Below are 13,008 nucleotides of genomic sequence, written 5' to 3'. Positions count from 1 at the left end.
TGTATGACTCTCGTCCCAAGCCTTTCTCTCCTTTCCTTTATGACTCTCGTCTCAAGCCTCTCTCCCCTTTCCTGTCTGACTCTCGTCCCAAGCCTTTCTCTCCTGTCCGATTTGAGTCACGTATCAAGCCTCTCTCTATTGTCCTGCCTGAATCTCGTCCGTAGCCTCTCTCTCCTGTCCTGCCTGACTCTCGTCCGTAGCCTCTCTCTCCTGTCCTGCCTGACTCTTGTCCCAAAATTCTCCTTCCTGTCGTGCCTGACTCTCGTCGTAGGCCTGTATCTCCTTTCCAGCCTGATTCTCGTCCAAAGCCTCTCTCCCTATACTGCCTGACTCTCGTCCCAAGCCTCTTTCTCTTACCCAGCCTGACTCTTGTCCCAAGATTCTCTCTCCTGTAATGCCTGACTGACGTTCTAAGCCCCTCTCTCCTGTCCTTCATGACTCTCGTCCCAAGCCTCTAACTCCTTTCCTGCCTGACTCTCGTCCCAAGCCTCTCTCTCCTGTCCTGCCCGACTCTCGTCCCAAGCCTCTCTCTCCTGGCCTTTCTGAATCTCGTAGCAAGCCTCTCTCTCTTGTCCTGCCTGACTCTCGTGCGTAGCCTCTCTCTCCTGTCCTGCCTGACTCTTGTCCAAAAACTCTTTGTCCTCTCCTGCCTGACTCTCGTCCCAAGACTCTCTCTCATGTCCTGCTTGACTCTCGTCCTCAGCCTGTCTCTCCTGTCGAGCCTGAATCTCGTCCAAAGCCTATTTCTCCTGTCCAGCATGACTCTCGTCCGTAGACTCTCTCTCCTGTCCTGCCTGACTCTAGTCCAAAGCCTTTCTCTCCTGTCCTGTGTGACTTTCGTCCCAAGAATCTCTCTCTTGTCCTGCCTGACTCTCGTCCCGAGCCTCTCTCTCCTGTCCTGTCTGAATCTCGTCCCAAGAATCTCTTTCTTGTCCTGCCTGACTCTCGTCCCGAGCCTCTCTCTCCTGTCCAATCTGATCCTCGTCCAAAACCTCTCTGTCCAGTCCAGCCCGACTCTCGTCCCAAGCCTCTTTCTCTTGCATATCATGACTCTTGTCCCAAGCCTCTCGCTCCTGTCCTCCCTGACTCTCGTACCTATCCTCTCGCTCCTGTCCTGTCTGACTCTCGTCATAAGCCTCTCTCTCCTGTCCTGCCTGACTCTCGTCCCAAGCATCTATCTCCTGTCCTGCCTTACTCTTATCACAAGCTTCTTTCTCATCTCCAGCCTGACTATCGTCCCAAGGCTCTCTCTCATGTCCTCCCTGACTCTCGTCCCAAGTCTCTCTCTCCTGTCATGCCTGACTCTCGTCACGAGCCTCTAACTCCTTTCCTGCCTGAGTCTCGTCCCAAGCCTCTCTCTCCTGTCCTGCCCGACTCTCGTCCCAAGCCTCTCTCTCTTGTCCTGCCTGACTCTCGTGCGTAGCCTCTCTCTCCTGTCCTGCCTGACTCTCGTCCAAAAACTCTTTGTCCTCTCCTGCCTGACTCTCGTCCCAAGACTCTCTCTCATGTCCTGCTTGACTCTCGTCCTAAGCCTGTCTCCCCTGTCGAGCCTGAATCTCGTCCAAAGCCTATTTCTCCTGTCCAGCATGACTCTCGTCCGTAGACTCTCTCTCCTGTCCTGCCTGACTCTAGTCCAAAGCCTTTCTCTCCTATCATGTGTGACTCTCGTCCCAAGAATCTCTCTCTTGTCCTGCCTGACTCTCGTCCCGAGCCTATCTCTCCTGTCCTGTCTGAATCTCGTCCCAAGAATCTCTTTCTTGTCCTGCCTGACTCTCGTCCCGAGCCTCTCTCTCCTGTCCAATCTGATCCTCGTCCAAAACCTCTCTGTCCAGTCCAGCCCGACTCTCGTCCCAAGCCTCTTTCTCTTGCATATCATGACTCTTGTCCCAAGCCTCTCGCTCCTGTCCTCCCTGACTCTCGTACCTATCCTCTCGCTCCTGTCCTGTCTGACTCTCGTCATAAGCCTCTCTCTCCTGTCCTTTCTGACTCTCGTCCCAAGCATCTATGTACTGTCCTGCCTTACTCTTGTCCCAAGCCTCTTTCTCCTCTCCAGCCTGACTATCGTCCCACCCTCTATTTCCTGTCCTGCCTGACTCTCGTCCCAAGCATCTATCTCCTGTCCTGCCTTACTCTTATCACAAGCCTCTTTCTCATCTCCAGCCTGACTATCGTCCCAAGGCTCTCTCTCATGTCCTGCCTGACTCTCGTCCCAAGTCTCTCTCTTCTGTCATGCCTGACTCTCGTCACGAGCCTCTATCTCCTGTCCTGCCTAACTCTCTTCCCAAGCCTCTCTCTCCCATACTGGCTGACTCTCGTCCCAAGCCTCTTTCTCTTACCTAGCCTGACTCTTGTCCCAAGATTCTCTCTCCTTTCCTGCCTGACTGACGTTCTAAGCCCCTCTCTCCTGTCCTTCATGACTCTCGTCCCAAGCTTCTACCTCCTTTCCTGCATGACTCTCGTCCCAAGCCTATCCCTCCTTTCCTGCCCGACTCTCGTCCCAAACCTCTCTCTCCTGGCCTTTCTGACTCTCGTAGCAAGCCTCTCTCTTTTGTCCTGCCTGACTCTCGTCCGTAGCCTCACTCTCCTGTCCTGCCTGACTCTCGTCCAAAGACTCTTTGTCCTTTCCTGCCTGACTCTCGTCTCAAGACTCTCTCTCATGTCCTGATTGACTCTCGTCCTAAGCCTGTCTCTCCTGTCGTGCCTGAATCTCGTCCAAAGACTATTTTTCCTGTCCAGCATGACTCTCGTTCGTAGACTCTCTCTCCTGTCCTGCTTGACTCTAGTCCAAGCCTTTCTCTTCTGTCCTGTCTGACTTTCGTTACAAGAATCTCTCTCTTGTCCTGCCTGACTCTCGTCCCGAGCCTCTCTCTCCTGTACAACCTGATAATCGTCCAAAACTTCTCTCTCCAGTCCAGCCCGACTCTCGTCCCAAGCCTCTTTCTCTTGTATATCATTACTCTTGTCCCAAGCCTCTCGCTCCTGTCCTCCCTGACTCTCGTACCTATCCTCTCTCTCCTGTCCTGCCTGACTCTCGTCCCAAGTCTCTCTCTCCTGTCATGCCTGACTCGCGTCACGAGCCTCTATCTCCTGTCCGGCCTCACTCTTTTCCCGAGCCTCTCTCTCCTGTCCTGCCTGACTCTCGTCCCAAGCACCTCTCCCCTGTTCAACCTGACTCTCCTCCCAAGCATATATCTCCTATCCTGCCTGACTCTCGTCGCAAGCCTCACTCTCCTATACTGCTTGACTCTCGTCGAAAACCTCTCTCTCTTGTCCTGCTTGACTCTCGGACGAAGCATCTCTCTCCTGTTCTGCCTGACTCTCTTCCCAAGCCTCTCTCTCCTTTCCTGCATGACTCTCGTCCCAAGTCTTTCTCTCCTTTCCGGCTTGACTCTCGCCACAAGCCTCTCTCCTTGTCCTGCCTGACTCTCGTCCCTAGCCTCTCTCTCTTGTCCTATCTGAATCACATCTCAATCCTCTCTCTCTTGTCATGACTGACTTTCGTCCGTAGCCTATCTCTCCTGTCATGCCTGACTCTCGTCCCAAGCATCTCTCCCCTGTTCTACCTGACTCTCGTCGCAAGCATCTCTCTCCTATCCTGCCTGACTTTCCTCACAAGCCTCTCTCCCCTATACTGAGTGACTGTCGTCGCAACCCTCTCTCTCTTGTCCTGCCTGACTCTCGGACGAAACATCTCTTTCCTGTCCTGTCTGACTCTCTTCCTAAGCCTCTCCTGTCCTGCCTGACTCTCGTCCGTAGCCTCTCTCTCCTGTCCTGCCTGACTCTTGTCCCAAGATTCTCATTTCTGTCGTGCCTGACTCTCGTCTTAGGCCTGTATCTCCTGTCCAGCCTGATTCTCGTCCAAAGCCTCTTTCTCCTATACTTCCTGAATCTCGTCCCAAGCCTCTTTCTCTTACAAAGCCTGACTCTTGTCCTAAGATTCTCTCTCCTGTAATGCCTGACTGACGTTCTAAGCCCCTCTCTCCTGCCCTTCATGACTCTCGTCCCAAGCCTCTAACTCCTTTCCTGCCTGACTCTCGTCCCAAGCCTCTCTCTCCTGTCCTGCCCGACTCTCGTCCCATGCCTCTCTCTCCTGGCCTTTCTGAATCTCGTAGCAAGCCTCTCTCTCTTGTCCTGCCTGACTCTCGTCCGTAGCCTCTCTCTCCTGTCCTGCCTGACTCTCGTCCAAAGACTCTTTGTCCTGTCCTGCCTGACTCTCGTCCCAAGACTCTCTCTCATGTCCTGCTTGACTCTCGTCCTCAGCCTGTCTCTCCTGTCGAGCCTGAATCTCGTCCAAAGCCTATTTTTCCTGTCCAGCATGACTCTCGTTCGTAGACTCTCTCTCCTGTCCTGCCTGACTCAAGTCCAAAGCCTTTCTCTCCTGTCCTCTGTGACTCTGGTCCCAAGAATCTCTCTCTTGTCCTGCCTGACTCTCGTCCCGAGCCTCTCTCTCCTGTCCTGTCTGACTCTCGTCCAAATAATCTCTCTCTTGTCCTGCCTGACTCTTGTCCCAATCCTTTCTCTCCTGTCCTATCTGAGTCACGTATCAAACCTCTCTCTCTTGTCCTGCCTGACTCTCGTCCGTAGCCTGTCTCTCCTGTCCTGACAGACTCTCGTCCAAAGCCTCTCTCTCCTGTCCTGCCTGACTCTCGTACCAATATTCTCTTTCCTGTCGTGCCTGACTCTCGTCCTAGGCCTGTATCTCCTGTCCAGCCTAATTCTCGTCCAAAGCCTCTCTCTAAAGTACAGCCTGACTTTCGTCCCAAGCATCTTTCTCTTACCCATCCTGGCTCTTGTCACAAAATTCTCTCTCCTGTCCTGCCTGTCTTTCATTCTAAGCCCCTTTCTCATGTCATGCATGACTCTCGTCCAAAGCCTCTATCTCCTGTCCTTCCGGACTCTCGTCACAAGCCTCTCTCTCCTGTCCAGACTGACTCTCGTCCCAACCCTCTCTCTCCTGTCCTGACTGACTCTCGTCCCAAGCCTCTCTCGAGACCCTGTTCTACCTGACTCTCGTCCCAAGCATCTCTCTCCTGTCCTGGCTGACTCTCGTCGCAAGCCTCTCTCTCCTATCCTGCCTGACTCTCGTCGCAAGCATCTCTCTCCTATACTGCCTGACTATCGTCGCAACCCTGTCTCTCTGGTCCTGCATGACTCTCGGACGAAAAATCTCTCTCCTGTCCTGCCTGACTCTCGTCCCAAGCCTATCTCTCCTGTCCTGTATGACTCTCGTCCCAAGCCTTTCTCTCCTTTCCGTCATGACTCTCGTCTCAAGCCTATCTCACCTTTCCTGCCTGACTCTCGTCCCAAGCCTTTCTCTCCTGTCCTATTTGAGTCACGTATCAAGCCTCTCTCTATTGTCCTGCCTGACTCTCGTCCGTAGCCTCTCTCTCCTGTCCTGCCTGACTCTCGTCCGTAGTCTCTCTCTCCTGTCCTGCCTGACTCTTGTCCCAAGATTCTCCTTCCTGTCGTGCCTGACTCTCGTCGTAGATATGTATCTCCTGTCCAGCCTGATTCTCGTCCAAAGCCTCTCTCTCCTATACTGCCTGACTCTCGTCCAAAGCCTCTTTCTCTTACCCAACCAGACTCTTGTCCCAATATTCTCTCTCCTGTAATGCCTGACTGACGTTCTAAGCCCCTCTCTCCTGTCCTTCATGACTCTCGTACCAAGCCTCTACCTCCTTTCCTGCCCGACTCTCGTCCCAAGCCTCTCTCTCCTGTCCTGCCCGACTCTCGTGCCAAGCCTCTCTCTCCTGGCCTTTCTGACTCTCGAAGCAAGCCTCTCTCTCTTGTCCTGCCTGACTCTCGTCCGTAGCCTCTCTCTCCTGTCCTGCCTGACTCTCGTCCAAAGACTCTTTGTCCTGTCCTGCCTGACTCTCGTCTCAAGACTCTCTCTCATGTCCTGCTTGACTCTCGTCCTAAGACTGTCTCTCCTGTCGAGCCTGAATCTCTTCCAAAGCCTATTTCTCCTGTCCAGGATGACTCTCGTCCGTAGACTCTCTCTCCTGTCCTGCCTGACTCTAGTCCAAAGCCTTTCTCTCCTGTCCTGTGTGACTCTCGTCCCTAGAATCTCTCTCTTGTCCTGCCTGACTCTCGTCCCGAGCCTCTCTCTTTTGTCCTGTCTGACTCTCGTCCCAAAAATCTCTCTCTTGTCCTGCCTGACTCTCGTCCCGAGCCTCTCTCTACTGTCCAACCTGAGCCTCGTCCAAAACCTCTCTCTCCAGTCCAGCCCGACTCTCGTCCCAAGCCTCTTTCTCTTGTATATCATGATTCTTGTCCCAAGCCTAGCGCTCCTGTCCTCCCTGATTCTCGTAACTATCCTCTCTCTCCTGTCGTGCCTGACTCTCGTCACAAGCCTCTCTCTCCTGTCCTGCCTGACTCTCGTCGCAAGCCTCTATCTCCTGTCCTGCCTTACTCTTGTCCCAAGCCTCTTTCTCCTCTCCAGCCTTACTATCGTCCCAAGCCTCTCCCTCCTGTCCTGCCTGACTCTCTTCCCAAGTGTCTCTCTTCTTTCATGCCTGACTCTCGTCACGAGCCTCTATCTCCTGTCCTGCCTCACTCTCTTCCTAAGCCTCTATCTCCTGTCCTGCCTGACTCTTGTCCCAAGCACATACCCCTATTCTACCTGACTCTCCTCCCAAGCATCTATCTCCTATCCTGACTGACTCTCGTCGCAAGCCTCTCTCTCCTATACTGCGTGACTCTCGTCGCAAACCTCTCTCTCTTGTCCTACTTGACTCTCGGACGAAGCATCTCTCTCCTGTCCTGCCTGACTCTCTTCCCAAGCCTCTCTCTCCTTTTCTGCATGACTCTCTTGCCGAGCCTTTTTCTCCTTTCCGGCTTGACTCCTGTCAAAATCCTCTCTCCCTGTCCTACCTGAATCTCGTCCCTAGCCTCTCTCTCCTGTCCTATCTGAATCACATCTCAATCCTTTCTCTCTTGTCATGACTGACTCTCGTCACAAGCCTCTCTCTCCTGTCCTGCCTGACTCTCATCCCAATCCTCTATCTCCTGTCCTGCCTTACTCTTGTCTCAAGCCTCTTTCTCCTCTCAAGCCTGACTATCGTCCCAAGCCTTTCTCTCCTGTCCTGCCTGACTCTCGTCCAAAGTGTTTCTCTCCTGTCCTGCCTGAATCTCGTCACGAGCCTCTATCTCCTGTCCCGCCTCATTCTCTTCCCAAGCCTCTCTCTCCTGTCCTGCCTGACTCTCGTCCCAAGCACCTCTCCACTGTTCTACCTGACTCTCCTCCCAAGCATCTGTCTCCTATCCTGACTGACTCTCGTCGCAAGACTCTCTCTCCTATACTGCGTGACTCTCGTCGGAACCCTCTCTCTCTTGTCCTGCTTGACTCTCGGACGAAGCATCTCTCTCCCGTTCTGCCTGACTCTCTTCCCAATCCTCTCTCTCCTTTCCTGCCTGACTCTCGTCCAAGCCTTTCTCTCCTTTCCGGCTTGACTCTCGTAACAAGCCTCTCTCCCTGTCCTGCCTGACTCTCTTCCCTAGCCTCTCTCTCTTGTCCTATCTGAATCACATCTCAATCCTCTCTCTCTTGACATGACTGACTCTCGTCACAAGCCTCTCTTTCCTGTCCTAACTAACTCTCATCCCAAACCTCTATCTCCTGTCCTGCCTTACTCTTGTCCCAAGCCTCTTTCTCCTCTCAAGCCTGACTATCGTCCCAAGCATCTCTCCCGTGTTCTACCTGACTCTCGTCCCAAGCATCTCTCTCCTATCCTGCCTGACTTTCGTCACAAGCCTCTCTCTCCTATACTGAGTGACTCTCGTCGCAACCCTCTCTCTCTTGTCCTGCCTGACTCTCGGACGAAACATCTCTCTTCTGTCCTGTCTGACTCTATCCCCAAGCCTCTCTCTCCTGTCCTGTATGACTCTCGTCCCAAGCCTTTCTCTCCTTTCCGGCATAACTCTCGTCACAAGCCTCTCTCCCCTGTCCTGCCTGACTCTCGTCCCAAGCCTTTTTCTCCTGTCCTATCTGAGTGAAGTCTCAAGCCTCTCTCTCCTCTCCTGCCTGACTCTCGTTCGTAGCCTCTCTCTCCTGTCCTGCTTGACTCTCGTCCAAAGCCTCTCTCTCCTGTCCTGCCTGACTCTCGTCACAAGATTCTCTCTCGTGTCCTGCCTGACTCTCGTCCCAAACCTTTCTCCACTGTTCTACGTGACTCTCGTCCCAAGCCTTTCTCTCATTTCTGCCTGACTGTCATCACCAGCCTCTCTCTCCCATCCTGTCTGACTTTCGTCGCAAGCCTCTCTCTCCTACACTGCCTGACTCTCGTCGCATTCCTCTCTCTCCTGTCCTGCCTGACTGTCGGACGAAGGCTCTCTCTCATTTCCTACATGACTCTCATCCCAAGCCACTCTCTCCTATCCTGCCCAACTTTCTTCCCAAGCCTCTCTCGCCTTCCCTGCCTGACTCTCGTCGCAAGCTCTCTCTCTTGTCCTGCCTGACTCTCGTCCAAAGCCTCTTTGTCCTGTCCTGCCTGACTCTCGTTCCAAGACTCTCTCTCCTGTCATGCTTGACTCTCGTCCTAAGCCTGTCTCACCTGTCGAGCCTGAATCTCGTCCAAAGCCTATCTCTCCTGCCCAGCATGACTCTTGTCCGTAGACTGTCTCACCTGTCCTGCCTGACACTAGTCCAAAGCCTTTCTCTCCAGTCCTGTCTAACTCTAGTCCCAAGAATCTCTCCTAGAACTGCCTGACTCTACTCCCGAGCGTCTCTCTCCTGTCCAACCTGATCCTCGTTCAAAACCTCTCTCTCGTCCCAAGCCACTTTCTCTTGTACATCATCACTCTTGTCCCAAGCCTCTCGCTCCTGTCCTGTCAGACTCTCGTACCAATCCTCTCTCTCCTGTCTTGCCTGACTTTCGTCACAAGCCTCTCTCTCCTGTCCTCCCTGACTCTCGTCGCAGGCCTCTATCTCCTGTTCTGCCTTAATCTTGTCCAAAGCCTCTTTCTCCTCTCCAGCCTGAATATCGTCCCAAGGCTCTCTCTCCTGTCCTGCCTGACTCTCGTACCACGTCTCTCTCTCCTGTCCTGCCTGACACTCGTCACAACCCTCTATCTCCTGTCCTGCTTGACTCTCGTCCCAAGCCTCTTTCTCTTACCCAGCCAGACTCTTGTCCCAAGATTCTCTCTCCTGTAATGCCTGACTGACGTTCGAAGCCCCTCTCTCCTGTCCTTCATGACTCTCGTACCAAGCCTCTAATTCCTTTCCTGCTTGACTCTCGTCCCAAGCCTCTCTCTCCTGTCCTGCCCGACTCTCGTCCCAAGCCTCTCTCTCCTGGGCTTTCTGACTCTCGTAGCAAGCCTCTCTCTCTTGTCCTGCCTGACTCTCGTCCGTAGCCTCTCTCTCCTGTCCTGCCTGACTCTCGTCCAAAGACTCTTTGTCCTGTCCTGCCTGACTCTCGTCTCAAGACTCTCTCTTATGTCCTGCTTGACTCTCGTCCTAAGCCTGTCTCTCCTGTCGAGTCTGAATCTCTTCCAAAGCCTATTTCTCCTGTCCAGGATGACTCTCGTCCGTAGACTCTCTCTCCTATCCTGCCTGACTCTAGTCCAAAGCCTTTCTCTCCTGTCCTGTGTGACTCTCGTCCCAAGAATCTCTCTCTTCTCCTGCCTGACTCTCGTCCCGAGCCTCTCTCTCCTGTCCTGTCTGACTCTCGTCCCAAAAATCTCTCTCGTCCTGCCTGACTCTCGTCCCGAGCCTCTCTCTCCTGTCCAACCTGATCCTCGTCCAAAACCTCTCTTCAGTCCAGCCCGACTCTCGTCCCAAACCTCTTTCTCTTGTATATCATGATTCTTGTCCCAAGCCTCTCGCTCCTGTCCTCCCTGCTTCTCGTAACTATCCTCTCTCTCCTGTCGTGCCTGACTCTCGTCACAAGCCTCTCTCTCCTGTCCTGCCTGACTCTCGTCGCAAGCCTCTATCTCCTGTCCTGCCTTACTCTTGTCCCAAGCCTCTTTCTCCTCTCCACCCTGAAGATCGTCCCAAGCATCTCTCTCCTTTTCTGCATGACTCTCGTCCGAAGCCTTTCTCTCCTTTCCGGCTTGACCCTTGTCAAAATCCTCTCTCCCTGTCCTCCCTGAATCTTGTCCCTAGCCTCTCTCTCCTGTCCTATCTGAATCACATCTGAATCCTCTCTCTCTTGTCATGACTGACTCTCGTCACAAGCCTCTCTCTCCTGTCCTACCTGACTCTCATCCCAAGCCTCTATCTCCTGTCCTGCCTTACTCTTGTCTCAAGCCTCTTTCTCCTCTCAAGCCTGACTATCGTCCCAAGCCTTTCTCTCCTGTCCTGCCTGACTCTCGTCCCAAGTGTCTCCCTCCTGTCCTGCCTGACTCTCGTTCACGAGCTTCTATCTCCTGTCCTGCCACACTCTCTTCCCAAGCCTCTCTCTCCTGTCCTGCCTGACTCTCGTCCCAAGCACCTCTCCACTGTTGTACCTGATTCTCCTCCCAAGCATCTATCTCCTATCCTGCCTGACTCTCGTCGCAAGCCCCTCTCTCCTATACTGCGTGACTCTCGTCGGAACCCTCTCTCTCTTGTCCTGCTTGACTCTCGGACGAAGAATCTCTCTCCTGTTCTGCCTGACTCTCTTCCCAATCCTCTCTTTCCTTTCCTGCTTGACTCTCGTCCCAAGCCGTTCTCTCATTTCCGGCTTGACTCTCGTAACAAGCCTCTCTCCCTGTCATGCCTGACTCTCTTCCCTAGCCTCTCTCTCTTGTCCTATCTGAATCACATCTCAATCATCTCTCTCTTGTCCTGCCTGACTCTCGTCCGTAGCCTCTCTCTTTCCTGTCATGCTTGACTCTCGTCCCAAGCATCTCTCCCGTGTTCTACCTGACTCTCGTCCCAAGCATCTCTCTCCTATCCTGCCTGACTTTCGTCAAGAGCCTCTCTCTCCTATACTGAGTGACTCTCGTCGCAACCCTCTCTCTCTTGTCCTGCCTGACTCTCGACGAAACATCTCTCTCCTGTCCTGTCTGACTCTCTTCCCAAGCCTCTCTCTCCTGTCCTGTATGACTCTCGTCCCAAGCCTTTCTCCCCTTTCCGGCATAACTCTCGTTACAAGCCTCTCTCCCCTGTCCTGCCTGACTCTCGTCCCAAGCCTTTCTCTCCTGTCCTATCTGAGTGAAGTCTCAAGCCTCTCTCTCCTCTCCTGCCTGACTCTCGTTCGTAGCCTCTCTCTCCTGTCCTGCCTGACTCTCGTCCAAAGCCTCTCTCTCCTGTCCTGCCTGACTCTCGTCACAAGATTCTCTCTCGTGTCCTGCCTGACTCTCGTCCCAAACCTTTCTCCACTGTTCTACGCGACCCTCGTCCCAAGCCTTTCTCTCATTTCTGCCTGACTGTCGTCACCAGCCTCTCTCTCCCATCCTGTCGGACTTTCGTCGCAAGCCTCTCTCTCCTACACTGCCTGACTCTCGTCGCATTCCTCTCTCTCCTGTCCTGCCTGACTGTCGGACGAAGGCTCTCTCTCATTTCCTACATGACTCTCGTCCCAAGCCACTCTCTCCTATCCTGCCCGACTCTCTTCCCAAGCCTCTCTCGCCTGCCCTGCCTGACTCTCGTCGCAAGCCTCTCTCTCTTGTCCTGCCTGACTCTCGTCCAAAGCCTCTTTGTCCTGTCCTGCCTGACTCTCGTTCCAAGACTCTCTCTCCTGTCATGCTTGACTCTCGTCCTAAGCCCGTCTCTCCTGTCGAGCCTGAATCTCGTCCAAAGCCTATCTCTCCTGCCCAGCATGACTCTTGTCCGTAGACTCTCTCTCCTGTCCTGCTTGACACTCGTCCAAAGCCTTTCTCTCCAGTCCTGTCTAACTCTCGTCCCAGGAATCTCTCGCTAGAACTGCCTGACTCTACTCCCGAGCGTCTCTCTCCTGTCCAACCTGATCCTCGTTCAAAACCTCTCTCTCGTCCCAAGCCACTTTCTCTTGTACATCATCACTCTTGTCCCAAGCCTCTCGCTCCTGTCCTGCCAGACTCTCGTACCAATCCTCTCTCTCCTGTCTTGCTTGACTCTCGTCACAAGCCTCTCTCTCCTGTCCTGCCTGACTCTCATCGCAGGCCCCTATCTCCTGTTCTGCCTTAATCTTGTCCTAAGCCTCTTTCTCCTCTGCAGCCTGAATATCGTCCCAAGCCTCTCTCTCCTGTCCTGCCTGACTCTCGTCCCACGTCTCTCTCTCCTGTCCTGCCTGACACTCGTCACAAGCCTCTATCTCCTGTCCTGCCGGAATCTCGTCCCAAACCTCTCTCTCCTGTCCAGACTGACTCTCGTCCCAATCCTCTCTCTTCTGTCCTGCCTGACTCTCGTCCAATGCCTCTCTCCCCTGTTTTAACTGTCTCTCGTCCCAAGCCTCTCTCTCCTGTCCTGCCTGACTCTCGTTCTAAGCCCCTCGCTTCTGTCCTGCATGACTCTCGTCCCAAGCCTCTACCTCCTGGCCTTCCTGACTCTCGTTCCAAGCGTCTCTCTCCTGTCCAGCCTGACTCTCGTCCAAGTCATCTCTCTCCTGTCATGCCTGACTCTCGTCCCAAACCTCTCTCCCCTGTTCTACCTGACTCTCCTCCCAAGCCTCTCTCTCCTGTCCTGCCTGACTCTCGTCGCAAGCCTCTCTCTCCTATCCTGCGTGACTCTCGTCTCAAGCCTTTCTCTCCTATACTGCCTAACTCTCGTCGCAACCCTCTCTCTCCTGTCCTGCCTGACTCTCGGACGAAGGCTCTCTCTTCTTTTCTGCATGACTCTCGTCCCAAGCCTCTCTCTCCTGTCCCGCCTGACTCTCATGCCAAGACTTTCTCTCCTTTCCTGCCTTATTCTCGTCCCAAGCCTCTATCTCATGTCCTGCTTGACTCTCGTCCCAAGACTCTATCTCCTGTCCTTCCTGACTCTCGTCGCAGGCCACTCTCTCTTGTTCTGTCTGACTCTTGTGAGTAGCCTCTCTCTCCTGTCTTGCCTGACTCTCGTCCAAAGCCTCTTTATCCTGTACTGCCTGACTCTCGTCACAAGACTCTCTC

This window comes from Panulirus ornatus, chromosome 19 (genome assembly GCF_036320965.1).
Source record: "Panulirus ornatus isolate Po-2019 chromosome 19, ASM3632096v1, whole genome shotgun sequence".
NCBI lineage: Eukaryota > Metazoa > Arthropoda > Malacostraca > Decapoda > Palinuridae > Panulirus > Panulirus ornatus.
The sequence above is the reverse complement of the archived record's forward strand: the minus strand, read 5'-3'. Positions refer to the sequence as shown.